Source organism: Rattus norvegicus, chromosome 6, assembly GCF_036323735.1.
Source record: "Rattus norvegicus strain BN/NHsdMcwi chromosome 6, GRCr8, whole genome shotgun sequence".
Lineage (NCBI taxonomy): Eukaryota > Metazoa > Chordata > Mammalia > Rodentia > Muridae > Rattus > Rattus norvegicus.
Window position 1 is genome coordinate 10,428,484 of NC_086024.1, and position 15,933 is coordinate 10,444,416.

The window sequence follows — 15,933 nt, forward strand, 5'->3', positions numbered from 1 at the left end:
TGGGTTTCAAATACATTTGTTCTTTCAGAATGAGCCCTTGTAGAAAGAGGGAGTCTACCTCTGAGACAGATGGCAGTCAGAGAAGACATGAAGTACTGCATTATTAAAATGGAGTGATTGCAGGCCATTAACAAATGAGCAAAGGGTTAGCGGAGGGCTCAGCAGTTAGGAGCGCTGTAATTCTTCAGACGCCCCATGTTATTTCCTAGCAACTCAAAACCTTCTGTAACTTTAGCTTCCTGAGATCTAAAGACTTTTACCTCCTTGAAACTCATACTTACACACACACACACACACACACACACACACACACACACACACACACACACACTTGAAACTGAAATAAATATTTTTAAAAATGAGTAAAAAGACAAAAGGAGCACCTCAAATTAGCATCCAGAGAAACTAATATCTCTGAACGGGCTAGTTAGAGAGAAAAAAGATAAAACAGGAAATGTGTTGAGGAGAGAGGGCCCACTAGAGTTTATCATGTGCATTATAAAGAGCATTGCTCATAGCAATGTTAATGTGATCCTGTGGCTGCTAATGCTGAAACTGTTTTTTAAAACACAAACATGAAGGATAAACATGATATATCATCTTGATTTTCCTTTCAGCTTACACATTAAGCAAATGTCCTGTATGGGCTTGCATGGATGACATCTAAGTTTATGCAATAGAGTTGCATTTTTTTTCAAAGTCTACTCCAATCGCTAGCTCTCAGTAAGAACCAGCTATTTTAAAGGTGTTTCTATATTAGTAGTTTTAACTTTAAAATGAAATATCTGAACTCCAAATTTGCATTGTCTCCAAATCTACTATAGGTGACACAGCAAACCTTGTCCCTGGCTCTCTGCTTTTTGGCTAACTGAGTTTGTATTTTTTGTCTCATGGAAGCAGTAACAGTTCACAGTGCAGTGAATACTCTGCAGATTTGTGAAAAGCAGGATAGGAACTTCTCCTTAAATAAAGAGTTGCAATATGGATGTTTAGTAGGAAGCTGAGAAAGGGAGTTTCAATAAAGTTGGCTGGTTAGTTGAAATCCTAATGGAGATGCCAGATACTTCAAATAATGAAAAAGATGAATCAGATAAGTGACAGGACAAATATTACTTTATTAGGAGTCCAGTGACAGCTTGATCAATAAGCACTGAGACACCAATGGTTTATAGAAAGACTTAGCTTAGGTAAAAGGAATTCCCCCATAGAATAGCGCATGTACCTATGTAACAAAGCAGAAAGTGGTATCCATGGCTCTGTTACCAGGGTATCCACCTGTCTGTGTCATTGAGGCTATTCTCATGGCTGAGATGGAGAATGAGGCAAAGGGGAGAATGCTTGCTTTCAAAGCTGTGTGTCAGCCTCGATTTCCTTATCTCTGTATGGCATTGTAATGGTTTGCATCTGCTTGGCCCAGGGAGTGGCATGATTAGAAGGTGTGGCTTTGTTGGAGGAAGTGTGTCACTGTGGGGTGGACTTAGAGACCCTCCCCCTGGCTGCCCGAGGATGCTCAGTTTGTTCCTGGCTTTCTTCAGGTAAAAACGTAGAACTCAGCTCCTCCTGCACCATGCCTACCTAGATGCTGCCATGCCTCCACCTTGATGACAATGGACTGAACCTCTGAACCTGTAAGCCAGCCCCAATTAAATGTTGCCCTTTGTAAAACTTACATTGTTCACAGTGTCTTTTCACAGCAATAAGACCCTAAGACAGGCATCATGAGTGTCTCACTGCCAATTTTGACTGGCAATGCTATAATAAAACTCGTCTCCAAGCCAAGCAATGCGTCTGACAATTGCTAGATAGTCCCCACTACCCCATGACTATGCTGTTGTGTTTTCTCCACTTATCTTTAATCAAAATGTATTTTAATTGAAAACCGACCATAGAGGTAGATAGTAGATGTTCCACAGTGTCCAGTCTCAGCCCCTGCACTTAATAGGACAAAAGTCAACATCTCACTTATTTTGAACAACTGTAACAATCATAAATGAAGGCAGGAGGGGCAGAAAGTACATGAGATTAGTGGTACTGGAATGGATGTCATCTTTACTCAGGCAATCTGCAGCACATGACTGAAGTGCAAACTCATGAGCACATTTCCTCATGGCCTGGAAGTCTTCCGTGGGCCTCATCATCTCAGAGCAGATTTATGCAGAACTACATGAAACTCCCTTGGGTCTTGTGTAGTCTTAGCTCCCTTCACTAGGACTCACACCTTCAACTGTCCGACTCTAGTGTGCTTTGAAGGCACAAAATTCTCTAGACCTTTTCACACAAATCTTTCAAATGTGTCTTTCAAATGTGCATTTTCCTCATCTTTTCTACAGACTCCTTTTGACCTTCTTCTGTCCTCTGATCTTGGACCTGCCTGTCACATTTAGATCAATAAATTATATTTTATGTGTCCACTGGGCACTTTTCTTACAGATTAGAAAATAATGTTTCTGGAAGCTCGTTGAAGATGGGTGGCTCATAGGTTATGCTATTCTTAGTTTGGTGATTTTATTTCCTTCAATTTTAATGTAAGTGTTCCTAGATATATGCAAAGGATAGCGCCCCTCAAGAAAGTCTGCTCCTACAAGTCCCCATCTTGGTGCATTCGTTGCATCAGGCACACAGCCCTGCTCATCCAAATTAGCTCTTGGCGTGTTGTGCTTTCCTCTTTCTCTCTAACATTTCCTTAAATTGATTTGAGTTGAATGACCCTTAAACTCCCCTAAAACTGTTGTAACCCTAAAACGATTGACTAAATGAAGCAGCAGATGGGAAGAAGAGTAGTTTCGAGAATTCAGAATACACCTATAACACAGAGACTTTTAGTCTAGTATTCAGCAGAAACACATAAATTAATAAAAATTCAGAATATATTTCACTATCTCACATTATTTTTATTTGTTTTAAAATAGTTCTTCACATGCAATATTTTTAGAGAAGCTGTATACTTGTTATATCTAATAGTATTTTCTGGTGCATTTTTAGTTTAGATAAGTTTGATGTCTAACATATTATGCCATCTATAACTGCTGACATGTATATTCAATTTAATGAGCTCGAATAGAAATACAACAATGACTGTAGAATGTACTTGAGATATTAGAATATTAATGCAGTTTTATTTATTATTCTAGAAATATCTTTGAAACCAATATAAGCAATGTAAAAATGCTAAACCATTTTCTCCAAAAGGTAATAGAAGTAAACAGGAAGCTACATAGAAGGAAATGAATGGTGCTAGCGCCTACATTGGTTGACAATAATCTACATAGAAGGAAATGGGTGATACTAGTGCCTACATTGATTGACAGTAAATGATATGAAGGGGACGTCCACGGAATTTCCTACCTATCTGCTTCATTTATTCCTTTTGCTGAAAAGAAGCATTTTTACCCTGCAGTACTGTAACCTGATGGTGTTTCCGGCAACCACACCTTTCTGTTTCTCCCTGCTTTTCCTCCTATTAGGATATACCCCATTTCTGTCTCTCATTAGAAAGACAAACAACTAACCAAACAAAAGTCTTCTAAGCAATGAAAATAAAATAAAGTATAATAATGAAAGGAAAAAATCTAATAGATCAGAGTAAGACAAAAAAAAAAAAACCTAAGGGAAAAAACCCTAAGAAAGGGCAGATAAACCAGGTGCAGTCATAGAGACCTACTCTTTCCACACTTAGGAATCCTGTAAAATGACTAACTGAATGTGGATGATATATAAGCAAAGGGCCTTCAGCGTAAAATTGAAAAAATACATAAATTCAATAAAATGAAAAATAAAATAAAACAGAAGCTTTGACATGGCATTTTGAAACATTTTGAATTTCCAAGGTTGTCCTTTCTGATGCAACTTTGTATTGGCCGTATACTACTGAGCAGCCTGCCAGGAAGACGAGTTTCTTTCTCCTATTTAGAATCTCTTGGAAAAATTATTTTTCATGTGCAAGTTATAAGGTTTTTGGGTTAACGGTGCGACATGTTTACCCAACCTTTTTTTTTTTTAGCTCAAGAACCCCATCTGGTATAGACATGTGCATGTTGCTTCAGTCTGCTTTGATCCTGCTGATTTTTAGGGCTTTGTTTTCTTGGTTTTCCGAATCCTCTCTGTTTTTTAAACTCTTTTGACCTCCTCTTCCCTGAAGTTCTCTGAGCCCTGAGGAGAGGGATTTAGTTGACACATTCCACTTAGCGCTGAGTGTTCTATGGTTTCTCATTCTCTCTGTAATGTGTGTCACTGTATGTACTCTCATTTCCTAGGAGGAAGCTTCTCTGATAATGACTGAGCAAGCAATAAACTTTGTGTATAGCAGAATATCATAAGGAGTTACTTTATTGAATATTTATTTATTCATTTATTTATTTTAGAACAATTTTATTTTAGAATGCTTTTTATTTTATTCTAGGTCTCAGGTTCTAGGTCACCCAAGTAGTGTCAAGAATAGGCTTCTTCTCATGGAGGGAGCCTTAAGTTTAATCATGGTTATATCCATAAACTATATGCCACCATTGCTCTAGAATATCTGGCAGGCAGTACACCATTGTAGATAAAGGGTTTGTGGGTGGCACTCTGTTTATCTTTCTCTTTTGGTATCTTGCAGAGTATCTTCCTATACTGAAGATAGGAAAGTGTGCTTTTATGTAGGCATCGGCTTGATTTCTGCATGTTTGTTGAGATGTGCGTGTGTTGTCTTGATCAGAGGAGTCTTTCCATCAGTTTGTGGAGACTAACCTATACTCTTGGCAACAATCGGGAATATTTAGCGTTACCACAGAACACCTGGAACCCACCTCCAGTACGTCAAACTTCATATGGGGCAAGAGAAGTCCAGCGGAGGCTCTGCCTCCCTCATATTATAGTGAATTCACTCAGATCACTTTCATATACCTACATATTTTATTTTCCAGTGTGTATTATTGGGTTCTTTATCAAAATCATATGTTCACAGATGGGTCATTTCATTGTCTTTTATGTTCAGGAGTGTTTGAGCTATCCTGGGTGTTAGTGTTTCCATATGAAGCTGAAAGTTGTCCCATCAAGTTCTGTGAAGAATTGTGTTGTTGTATTTTTTGTTCTGTGTGTATTTGTAATCTTGTATATTTGTAAATTTAAAGAATTTGTGTGTTTTGATCAAGATTGCATTAAATCCGTTTGTTGCTTTTGATTGGATGGCTGTTTTACTTTGTTAATCCAATAGATCCATGAGCATGAGAGATTTTTCCATCTTCAATGTTTCAAGATTTTATCATATAAGTCTTTCTATCGCTAAAGGTTTCATATTATTTGCAGTTATAACTAAAGGTATTAATTCCTGGATTTCTTACTCAGTTCAGTTGTCAACAATATGTAGGAGTAATATTGTTTTTTGCTAAATTTCGTATTCAGCTACTTCGATAAAAGTGTTTTGTGGAATAATTTGAAAACTATTATTAACTCTTGTATGTTTGGAGTGTTGTTAGTAGACTTTTAATTATGGCTTCTATATTACTGGGGCTGATTGTTCTGTTATATTGCTTATTTGATCTTGATTTAATGTTAATAAGTTGTATGTATCAAGAAAATTACCCATTTGTTTTAGATTATACAATTTGCTGGAGGTCATGCTTTTAAGTATGTCCTTAAGAATTTCCCAGTGTCTATTACTATGTCCCCTTTTCTTTTCTATATGTGTTCATTTGGATCCTCTCTCACCACTTTTAGTTAATTTATGTAAGGGTTTTACAATCAGTATGATTTTCCTGAGTGGTAAACTCCCTGTTTCATTCTTATTTCTTTTTATTTTTGTATGTTTGTTACTATTTTATTGATGTTAGCCCTCGGGTTGATTATTTCTTGCCATCTATTCTTATTGGATATGATTTCTTTTTGTTATAGAGCTTTCATGCATGTGGGGAAAGTCCTAGTATGAGACATCTGCAGTTGTTTTATGTAGGCACTTAATTTTATGAACTTGTCTCTTAGTACTGCTTTCATTGTGTTCCATAAGTTTGGGTATGTTATGCCTTCATTTTCAATAAATTCTCAGAAGTCTTTAATTTCTTTCTGTCTTAATTCAGTAGTCAATCACTAGAGAATTGTTAAGTTTCCATAAGTTTGCAGGTTTTCTATTGTTTCTCTCATTACTAAAATCAGATACTCAGTCTACTATATCTACTAAACCTTTCAATCATAATAAATGGGGAAAATAAGACCTTCCATAACAAAACCAATTTTACACAATATCTATCACCAATTTCATCTTTACAAATGGTGCTAGAAAAAACTTCCAATATAAAGAGGCAATTCATACTGAAGAAGAATCAAAGAATAATCCCAGGCATCAAAGCAAAGGAAGGGAGACACATACACACATGAGAGGACACACACACACACACACACACACACACACACACACACACACACACACACTATAACAACAAAATAATAAAAAATCTATAAACACTATTCTTCAATATCTCTCAATATTATTGGTCTCAATTCACCAATAAAAAGATAGACAAATCTGGTTGGTGTCAGGTGGAATCTCGGAGTCATTTTGATATCCATTTTCTTGATGATTAAAGACACTGAAAATTTCATTAATTGCTTCTCGGCCATTCAAAATTCCTCTGTTGAGAATTCTGTTTAGCTCGGTACCTCATTTTTTAGTTGGGATATTTGTTTGGTTTTTCTTTTGTTGAAGTCTTCTTGAGTTCTTTATATATTTTCGATGTTAGCCCCTATCATTTGTAGGGTTAGTGAAGATCTGAGATCTTCTTTGATCTCTTTCTTCAAGGACTTGAAGTTTTTGTCATACAGATTTTTTCAGTTACTTGGTTAGAGGTACACCATTACATTTTATATTACTTGTGGCTATTGTGAAGGAAATTGTTTCCCCAATTTCTTTCTTAGCCCTTTTATTTTTTATGTAAATTAAGGCTGCTTATTTGTTTAAGGTAGTTTTATATCTAGCCATTCCAGCTGTAGGAGTTCTCTGGTAGAATTTTGGAGTCCACTTATGTATTCTATTATAACAGCTGCAAATAGTGATCAAAAATTCAAGTGACAGCACATGCTGGTGAGAATGTTGAGAAAGAGGAACACTTCTGGTGTGATTGCAAACTGCTATAATCAGTCTGGAAATCAATCTGGTAATACCTCAGAAAATTGTAAATAATTCCACCTGAAGAACCAGCTATGCCACTCCTGGGCACATACCCCAAAATGTTTCACCTTATCACGAGGACACGTGCTGCACTATATTCATAACAGCCATATTCATAATAATCAGAAACTGGAAGCAAACCAGAGGCCCATTAACTGAAGAATGGATATAGAAAATGTAGTTCATTTACCCGAGGGAATGTTTTTCAGATTTTAAAAACAGGGACATCATGTATTTTGCAGACAAATGGATGGAACCAGAAAGTATCAACCTGAGTGAGGTAACCTAGACCCCAAAAATGCGCATGGTATGTACTCACTGATAAGTGAATATTAGCCAAAAGGTACACAGACAGCAAACTCTGACATCATTACTGGTGCCATGTTGTGCTTGCAGGCTGGAACCTAGCATGGCTGTTCTCTCAGAGACTTTACCTGCAGCTGACTAAGACAGATGCAGATACTTACAGACAACCATTGCAATGAAGTTGGGGACCTCTATGGAGGAGTTATGAGAAGGATTGAAGGAGCTGAATGGGACGGGATGCCCATAAGAAGACCAACCGTTTCAACAAACCTGGAAATGTGCGAGCTCCCAGAGACTAAGCCACCAACCAAAGAGCATACATGGGCTGGTCAGAGACTCCAGCATGTATCTAACAAGGAACTGCATTGTCTGGCCTTAGGGGAAGAGGATTCACCTAATTCTATAGAGACCTGATGTCTCAGGAAAGGGGGATGCTGGAGGTGAGGAGCACCCTCATGGAAGCAAAGGGGAGAAGAAGGGGAAAAACTCTGGGAGGAGGGACTGGGAGGGGCAATATTTAAAATGTAAATAAACAAAAGATATACTAATAGAATGGACCCAAAAGTGGGATCCATCCTTTTGCTACATTCAAGAAACACACACATTAACACCAATGATAAACACTACCTCAGGGTAAAATGATAGAAAATATATTTAAAGTAAGTGGACCTAAGAATTAAGAAGGTATAGCCATTTTAATGTTTGAGAAAATAGACTTCAAAACAAAAATAGTCAGAAGAGATAAGGAAGGGTACTATGTACTTATCAAAAGTACATACTTATCAAAAGAAAAATCTGCCAATAGGAGTTGTAGAACATCTGTACAGGCCCTTCTGTCCTTTAGAATCTCCATTGAGCTGTCAGGTGTTATTCTAATGTGTCTGCCTTTATGTGTTTCTTGATATTTTTCCTTTTCAGCTTTTAATAATTTGTTGTTCTGTACATTTGGTATATGGTTTACCATATTCTGAGGAAATTATTTTTCTCGTCCAGTTTATTTGGTGTTCTGTATGTTTCTTGTATGATTTTAATGTAAATATTTACTTCTTTTCCATTTTTATTGATTATTTTATGTGTGTCCATGTCAAATGCCTCCCTTCCTGTTTCCCCTCTGCAATCCCCATTTCATTCCCCCTCCATTTTGCCTCTATGAGGGTACTCATACACCCTCCTACCACTCATGCCTCACCCTTCTAGCATCCCCCGTTGCTTGGCCAACACGCCTTCACAGGACCAAATACCTCCCATCCAATTAATGCCAGATAATGCAACCCTCTGTTACATATACAGCAGGAGCCATGGACTGACTCATGTATATTTTTTGTTTGTGCTTTAGTCCCTGGTAGCTTGGAGTGGTCCAGATAGGTGATATTGTTGTTCTTCCTATAAGGTTGCAGTCCCCTTCAGCTCATTTAGTCCTTCCCTAACTCTTCCATTGGTGTCCCGGGGCCTAGTTCAATGGTTGGCTGTGAGTGTCTGCATCTGTCTTAGTCAGCTGCTGGCAAAGCCTCTCAGAGGTCAGCCATACTAGGCTCCTGTCTGCAATTACTTCCTGGTGTTGGGGTTTGGTGGATGGAATGGATCCCTAAGTGGGGCTGTCTCTGGATGGCCTTTACTTCAGTTTCTGCTCCATGTTTCATCCCTGCATTTCTTAGACAGGATCAATTCTGGGTTAAAATTTTTGAGATGGGTAAGTGTCCAATTTCCTTAACTGGGAGCACTGCCTATCTACTGGAGGTGTTCTCTTCAAGTGCTATCTTCCCTCTGTTGGGCATTTTGGCCAAAGTCATCCCCATTGGGTCCTGGAAGTCTCTCACATACCTGATATCTGCAAGTGTCCAGTGGTTTCCCATCTGTTCTCTTCCCACCCCACCCCAACCCCCACTGCTACATATTTCTATTTATTCTTCTGGCTATCTGTACCTTTTTCCTTTCTCTTTCCATACCTGAACCTGGTTGCTTCCCTTTCTCCCTCCCCTCTCCCACCCAGGATAATCATCTCCCTCTACCTCCCACGATTATTTTGTTTCCCATTCTAAGCAGAATTGAAGCATCCAAATTTTGGCCTTCCTTCCTGTTATGCTTCGTACAGTTGGTGAGTTGTATCGTTGGTATTCTGAGCTTTTGGGCTAATGTCCACTTACCAGTGAGTTCATACCATGTACGTCCTTTTGGGTCTGGGTAACCTCATGCAGGATATATTTTCTTGTTCCATTCATTTTCCTGCAAAACTCATAAAGTCATCATTTTTAATAGCTAAGTAGTATTCCATTGTATAAATGTACCACATTTTCTGTATCCATTCTTTTGTTATGGACATCTGTGTTCATTCCAGCTTTGTATCCCTGTTATATATTGGAGCATCTTTTGGGTGTATGCCCAGTAGTGGTATAGCTGGGTCTTCGGGTAGAACAATTTCCATTTTTTTTATGGAAACAGCAGATTAATTTCAAGAGTTGTTGTATCAGCTTGCAGTACCTCCAGTAATGTAGGAGTGTTTCTCTTTCTCCAAGTCCTCTTCAGCATCTGCTGTCGCCTGAGTATTTGATCTTAGTTATTCTCACTAGCGTAAGGTGGAATCTTAGGTTCATTTTGATTTTCATTTCCATGATGGCTAAAGATGTTGAACATTTCTTTAGGTGCTTCTGGGCAGTTTGAGATTCCTCAGTTTTGAAATCTCTATTTAACACTTTATTTATCCCATTATTAATTGGATTATTTGGTTTTTGCAGGTTAACTTCTTGAGTTCTTTATATATTTTGGATATTAGCCCTCTATCTCTTGTGGAGTTGGTGAAGAAATTTTCCCAATCTATGGATTGTCCTATGGACAGTGTCTTTTGCCTTACAGACACTTTTCATTTTCATGAGTTCCCATTTATCAATTGTTGAACTTAGAGCCTAAACCAATGAAGTTCTGTTTAGGAATTTTATCCCAATGCCAACAAGTTCAACGCTTTTTCCCACTTTCTCTCTATTCATTTCAGTATATCTGGTTTTATGTTGAAGTCCTTGATCCACTTGGACTTGAGCTATGTGCAAGGTTTTAAATATAAATTATTTTCATTTTTCCACATACAGACGCCTGTTGAACCAACACCATTTGTTGAAGATCCTTTTATTCCCCATTGTATGATTTTAGCTTCTTTGTTGAAAATCAAGTGTCCTGAAGTATATGGACTTTTTTCTGGGTCTTTAGTTCTATTCACTTGATCAACCTGTCTGTCTCTGTACCAATATTATGTAGTTTTAATCACCAAAGCTCTGTAGTACAGCTTGAGCTCAGGAATGGTGATTCACTCAGAAATTCTTTTATCGGTAAGAATTGTTTTTGCTACCCTGAGTTTTTGGTTTTCCACATTAAATTAAGAATTGTTCTTTCCATGTCTGTGAAGAACTGTTGGAATTGTGATGGTATTTTTGTTGAATCTGTAGATTGCTTTTGGTAGGATGGCCACTTTTACTATGTTAATCCTAGCAATCCATGATCATGAGAGATCTTTCCATCTTCTGAGGTCTTCTTCAATTTCTTTCTTCAGGGACTTGAACTTCTTATCATACAGATCATTCACTTGCTTAGTTACAGGGTTATACCAAGATATTTTATACTATCTGTGGATATTGTGAAGGGCGTTGTTTCCATAATTTCTTTCTCAGTCTGTTTATCATCAATATAAAAAAGGCTACTGAATTGTTGGAGTTAATTTTATATACAGTCTCTTTGCTGAAGTTGCTTATCAGCTTTTTATGTTCTTTGATAGACTTTTTGGAACCCTTATATATGATATCATATCATCAGCAAATAGTGATATTTTGACTTCTTTCAATTTCTTCAGGATTTTGAGTACTATATTGAATAGATAATAGAGGGAGTGGGCAGCCTTGTCTAGTCCCTAAATTTAGTGGGATAGCTTCAATTCAATTTGATTCTCCATTCAGTTTGATGTTGGCTACTGATCTGCTGTATATTGCTTTTATTATGTTTAGTTACGGGCCTTGAATTCCTGATCTTTCCAAGACTTTTAAGATCAAGGGGTGTTGGTCTTTGTCAAATGATTTTTCAGCAGCTAAGTGATGATCATGTGATTTTTTCCCTTGAGTTTGTTATTTAGTGGATTATATCAAGGTATTTTCATATACTGTAATAACTTTCATCCCTTGATTGTGGTGAATAATTATTATGATGTTATTTTATTCGGTGTACCAGAGTATTTTGTTAAGTATTTTTGCATCAATATTCATTATCACGATTGGTCTGAATTTTTTTCTTATTGGTGTCTTTGTGTCGTCTAGGTAACAGAGTAACTATGACATTATAGAACTAATTATGAAGTGTTCCTTCTGTTTCTATTGTATGGAATAATTTGAGGAGTATTGATATTACCTGTTCTTTGAAGGTCTGGTAGAATTTTGCACTAAAGCCATCCGGCCTGAGGTTTTGTTTTGTTATTTGATTGGGAGATTTTTTAATGACTTCTGCTGTCTCCTTCAAGGACATGGAACTAATTAGATAGTTTACCTACTCTTAATTTAACTTTGGTACATGGTATGTGCCTAAAAAGTCATCCATTTCATATAATGTAGATTTTTCCAGTTTTGTTGAGTACAGGCTTTTGTAGTATGATCTGATGATTTTTTTTAATTTCCTCAGTTTCTGTTTATATGTCTTTCATTTTTTACTTTGTTAATGTGGATATTGTCTCTGAATGCTTTAGTTAGTCTGGCTAATGTTCTATCTATCTTGATTTTCTCAAAGAACCAGCTTTTGGTTTTGTTGATTTTTAGTATTTTTCTCTTTGTTTCTAATTGGTCGATTTCAGTCCTGAGGTTGATTATTCCTCACTGTATAGTCCTCTTTGTGTGTTTGCTTCTTTTTGTTCTAGGGCTTTCAGGTGTGCTATTAAGTTGATTGTGTAGGAAGCTATGAAATTTGCTCTTAGCTTTACTTTCATTGTGTCCCATAAGTTTGAGAATGCTGTGTCTTTGTTCTCATTGAATTCTAGAAAGCCTTTTATTTCTTTTTTCATTTCATCCTTAACCAAATTATCATTGAGTAGAGAGTTGTTCTGTTTGCATGGCTATATGAGCTTTTTGTTGTTTTTGTTGTTACTAAAGTCTAGCTTTAGTCTGCGGTGATTTGATAGGATGCAGGGGATTGTTTCAATCTTCTTGTATCTGTTGAGGCTTGTTTTGTGGTGAATTTTACAGAAGGTAATGTGTGGTTCTGAGAAGGTATAGTTTGTCTTTTTTTTTTTCCCCCGGAGCTGGGGACCAAACCCAGGGCCTTGCGCTTCCTAGGTAAGCGCTCTACCACTGAGCTAAATCCCCAGCCCCGGTATAGTTTGTCTTAATGTGAAACATGATATATATGTCTGTTAAATCCATTTGATTTATAATTTCTATAAGCTTCACTCTGTCTCTGTTTAGTTTCCATTTCAATGACCTGTCCATTGTTGAGAGTGGGGTATTGAAGTTTTTCATTATTATTGTGTGAGTTTCAATGTGTGTCTTGAACTTTAGTAAAGTTTCTTTTATAAACGTGGTTGCCCTTGCATTTGGTGCATAGATATTCAAAATTGAGATTTCATCTTGGTGGATATTTCCTTTGATGAATATGAATTGTCCTTCCCCATCTTGTTGATAACATTTGGTTGAAAGCCTATTTTATTGGATTTTAGAATAACAACTCCCATGGGGCTGGAGAGGTTAACAGCACTGACTTCTCTTCCAGAGGTCCTGAGGTCAAATGCCAGCAACCACATGGTGGCTCACAACCATCTGTAATGAGATCTGATGCCCTCTTCTGGCCTGTCTGAAGACAGCTACAGTGTTCTTATATATAATAAATAAATAAATCTTTTTTTTTTTTTTAGCATGGTAACTCCCACTTGGAGTTTCTTGGAAGCATTTGCTTTGCAAACTTTTCTAACCTTTTACTCTGAGGTAATGTCTGTATTTGTCACTGAGATGTGCTTCTTGAGTGCAACAAAATGCTGGATTCTGCTTGTGTATCCAGTCTGTTAGCTTATGTCTTCTTATTGGGGAATTGAGTCCACTGATGATGAGAGATATTAAAGACATGACTGTTAGTTCCTGTTATGTTTGTTGTTGGAGGTAGAATTGTTTTTGTGTGATTCTCTCCTTTTGGGTTTTCTGTAAGATGATTAATTTCTTGTTTTTTTCTTTGATGTTGATATCCTCTTTGTGTTGGAGTTTTCCTTCTAAAATCTTCTGTAGGGCTCATTTAGTAGATATACATTGTTATATTTCATAGATATATATTTCATGGAATTATTTGGTTTCTCCACCTATGATGATTGAGAGTTTTGCTCGGTATAGTAGCCTGTTCTGGCTTTCATGTTCTCTTGGTGTCTTCATGCCATCTGTTCAGGAACTTCTGGCTTTTAGATTCTCTGTTAAGAAATCTGGTGTCTCTCCCAAAGTTCCCTGGGACTAAACCACCAAAGAGTACACATGGAGGGACCCATGCCTCCAGCTGCATATGTATGTAGCAGAGGATTACCTTGTCTGGCATCAATGAGAGGGAAGCCCGTAGGTCCTGTGGAGCCTTGATGACCAAGCATAGGGAAATGCTAGGACACTGAGGCAAGAGGGGATGGTTGGGCAGGGGAGTACCCTCATAGAAGATGGGGGAAGAAATAGGGCATTTAACTGGAAAGTGGGATAACATTTGACTTGTAAATAAATAAAATAATAAAACAAAAAGATGTCGTGTAATTCTGATATGTCTTCCTTTATATGTTACTTTGTCCTTTTTCCTTACAGCTTTTAATATACAGACTTCATTCTGTGCATATAATATTTTGGTTACTACAAGAGGAATTTCTTTTCTGGTCCAATCTATTTGGTGTTCTGTAGGCTTCCTCTGTTTTATGGCTATCTCTTTCTTTAAATTAGGGAAGTTTTCTTCCATTATTTGGTTGAAGATGTTTTCTGGCCCTTTGAGCTGGGAATCGTCTCTCTTCTATTCCTATTATTCTTATGTATGGTCTTTTCACTGTATCCTGGATGTCCTGAATGTTTTGCATTAGAGGTTTTTTATGGTTTGTATTTTCTTTGCTCATTCTGTCAATATTTTCTATGGTATCTTCTATGCCTGAGATTCTCTCTTTCATCTCTTTTATTTTGTTGGTAATGCTTGCATTTGTAGCTCCTGACCTCTTTCCTGGGTTTTTCTTTTTATTGGCTATTTTCTTTATCTTTTCCTATTGATGCCTAACAAGGCCATCTTCTGCTACATATGCGGAGAACCATGGGTCCCTCCATGTGTACTTTTCAGTTGGTGGTTTAGTCCCTGGGATCTCTGGGGTATCTGGTTGATTGATATTGTTCATCTTCCTATGTTCTTCAGCTCCTTCAGTTCTTTCTCTATGTCCTCCATTGCAGACCTGGTTCCCAGTCCAATGGTTGGCTACAAGCATCCACTTTTATATTTGTCAGACTCTGGTAGAGCGTCTCAGGAGACATCTATATCAGGCTCCTGTCAGCATATACTTTCTGACATCCTCAATAATATCTGGGTTTGGTGACTCTGTGTGGGATGGTTTGACAGTCTTTGGATGACCTTTCCTTCAGTCTCTGCTCCACACTTTGTCTCCATATTTCCTCCTGTGAGTATTTTGTTTCAAAAGGACTGAAACTTCCCCACTTTGATATTCTGTCTTCTTGAGCTTCATATGGTCTGTAAATTGTATCTTGGGTATTCCAAGCTTTTGGGCTAGTATCTACTTATCTTATCATAATATGCTTATGCATGTGAGGGCATATCATGTGTGATTGGCTTACCTCACTTAGGATGGTATTTTCTAGTTCCATCTCTTTGCTAAAGAATTTCATGAAGTCATTGTTTATAATAGCTAAATAGTACTCCATTGTGTAAACATACGACATTTTCTGTATCCATTCCTCTGTTGACGTATATCTTGGTCTTTCCAGCTTCTAGATATTAAAAGAAAGCTGCTACGAACATAGTGAAGCATGTGTCTTTGTTGTATGTTGGAACATTTTTTGGGTATATGCCCAGGAGTGGATCCTCCGGTAGCACTATGTCCAATTTTGTAAGGAGCCGCCAGACTGATTTCCAGAGTGACTGTGCCAGCTTGCAATCACACCAACAATGGAGGAGTGATGCTCTTTCACTACATTTTTGTTAGTGTCTGCTGTCAGCTGAGTTTTTTATCTTAGTCATTTGGACTACTGTGAGGTGGAATCTCAGGGATGCTTTGCATCTCCCCGATGAATAAGGATGGTGAACATTTCTTCAGGTGCTTCTCCACCATTTGATATTCCTCAGGTAAGAATTCTTTGTTTACTTCTGTACCCCATTATTAAAAGGGTTATTTGATTTTCTGGAGTCTCACTTCTTGATTTCCAAAGTTGCCTCTATTTGTGATTTTTATAATTGTTTCTACTTCCATTTTTAATTCTTGGACCTTTTTGTTTTATTCCTTCACCTCTTTGAGTGTGTTT

At 37.4% G+C, this 15,933-nt stretch overlaps 1 long non-coding RNA gene across 2 annotated transcripts; it reads left to right on the top strand.

The window, feature by feature from the left end:
• The first annotated feature begins 803 nt into the window (after positions 1 to 803).
• Positions 804 to 7,920, top strand: LOC134479300 (uncharacterized). Of its 2 annotated transcripts, XR_010052432.1 has the most exons (3): positions 804 to 1,436; positions 1,536 to 1,628; positions 7,535 to 7,920. It is a non-coding gene; the product is annotated as an uncharacterized LOC134479300 (long non-coding RNA). The 2 variants fall into 2 exon arrangements; XR_010052431.1 differs by lacking the exon at positions 7,535 to 7,920 and having other exon boundaries at positions 1,536 to 1,669.
• Positions 7,921 to 15,933: the final 8,013 nt, after the last annotated feature.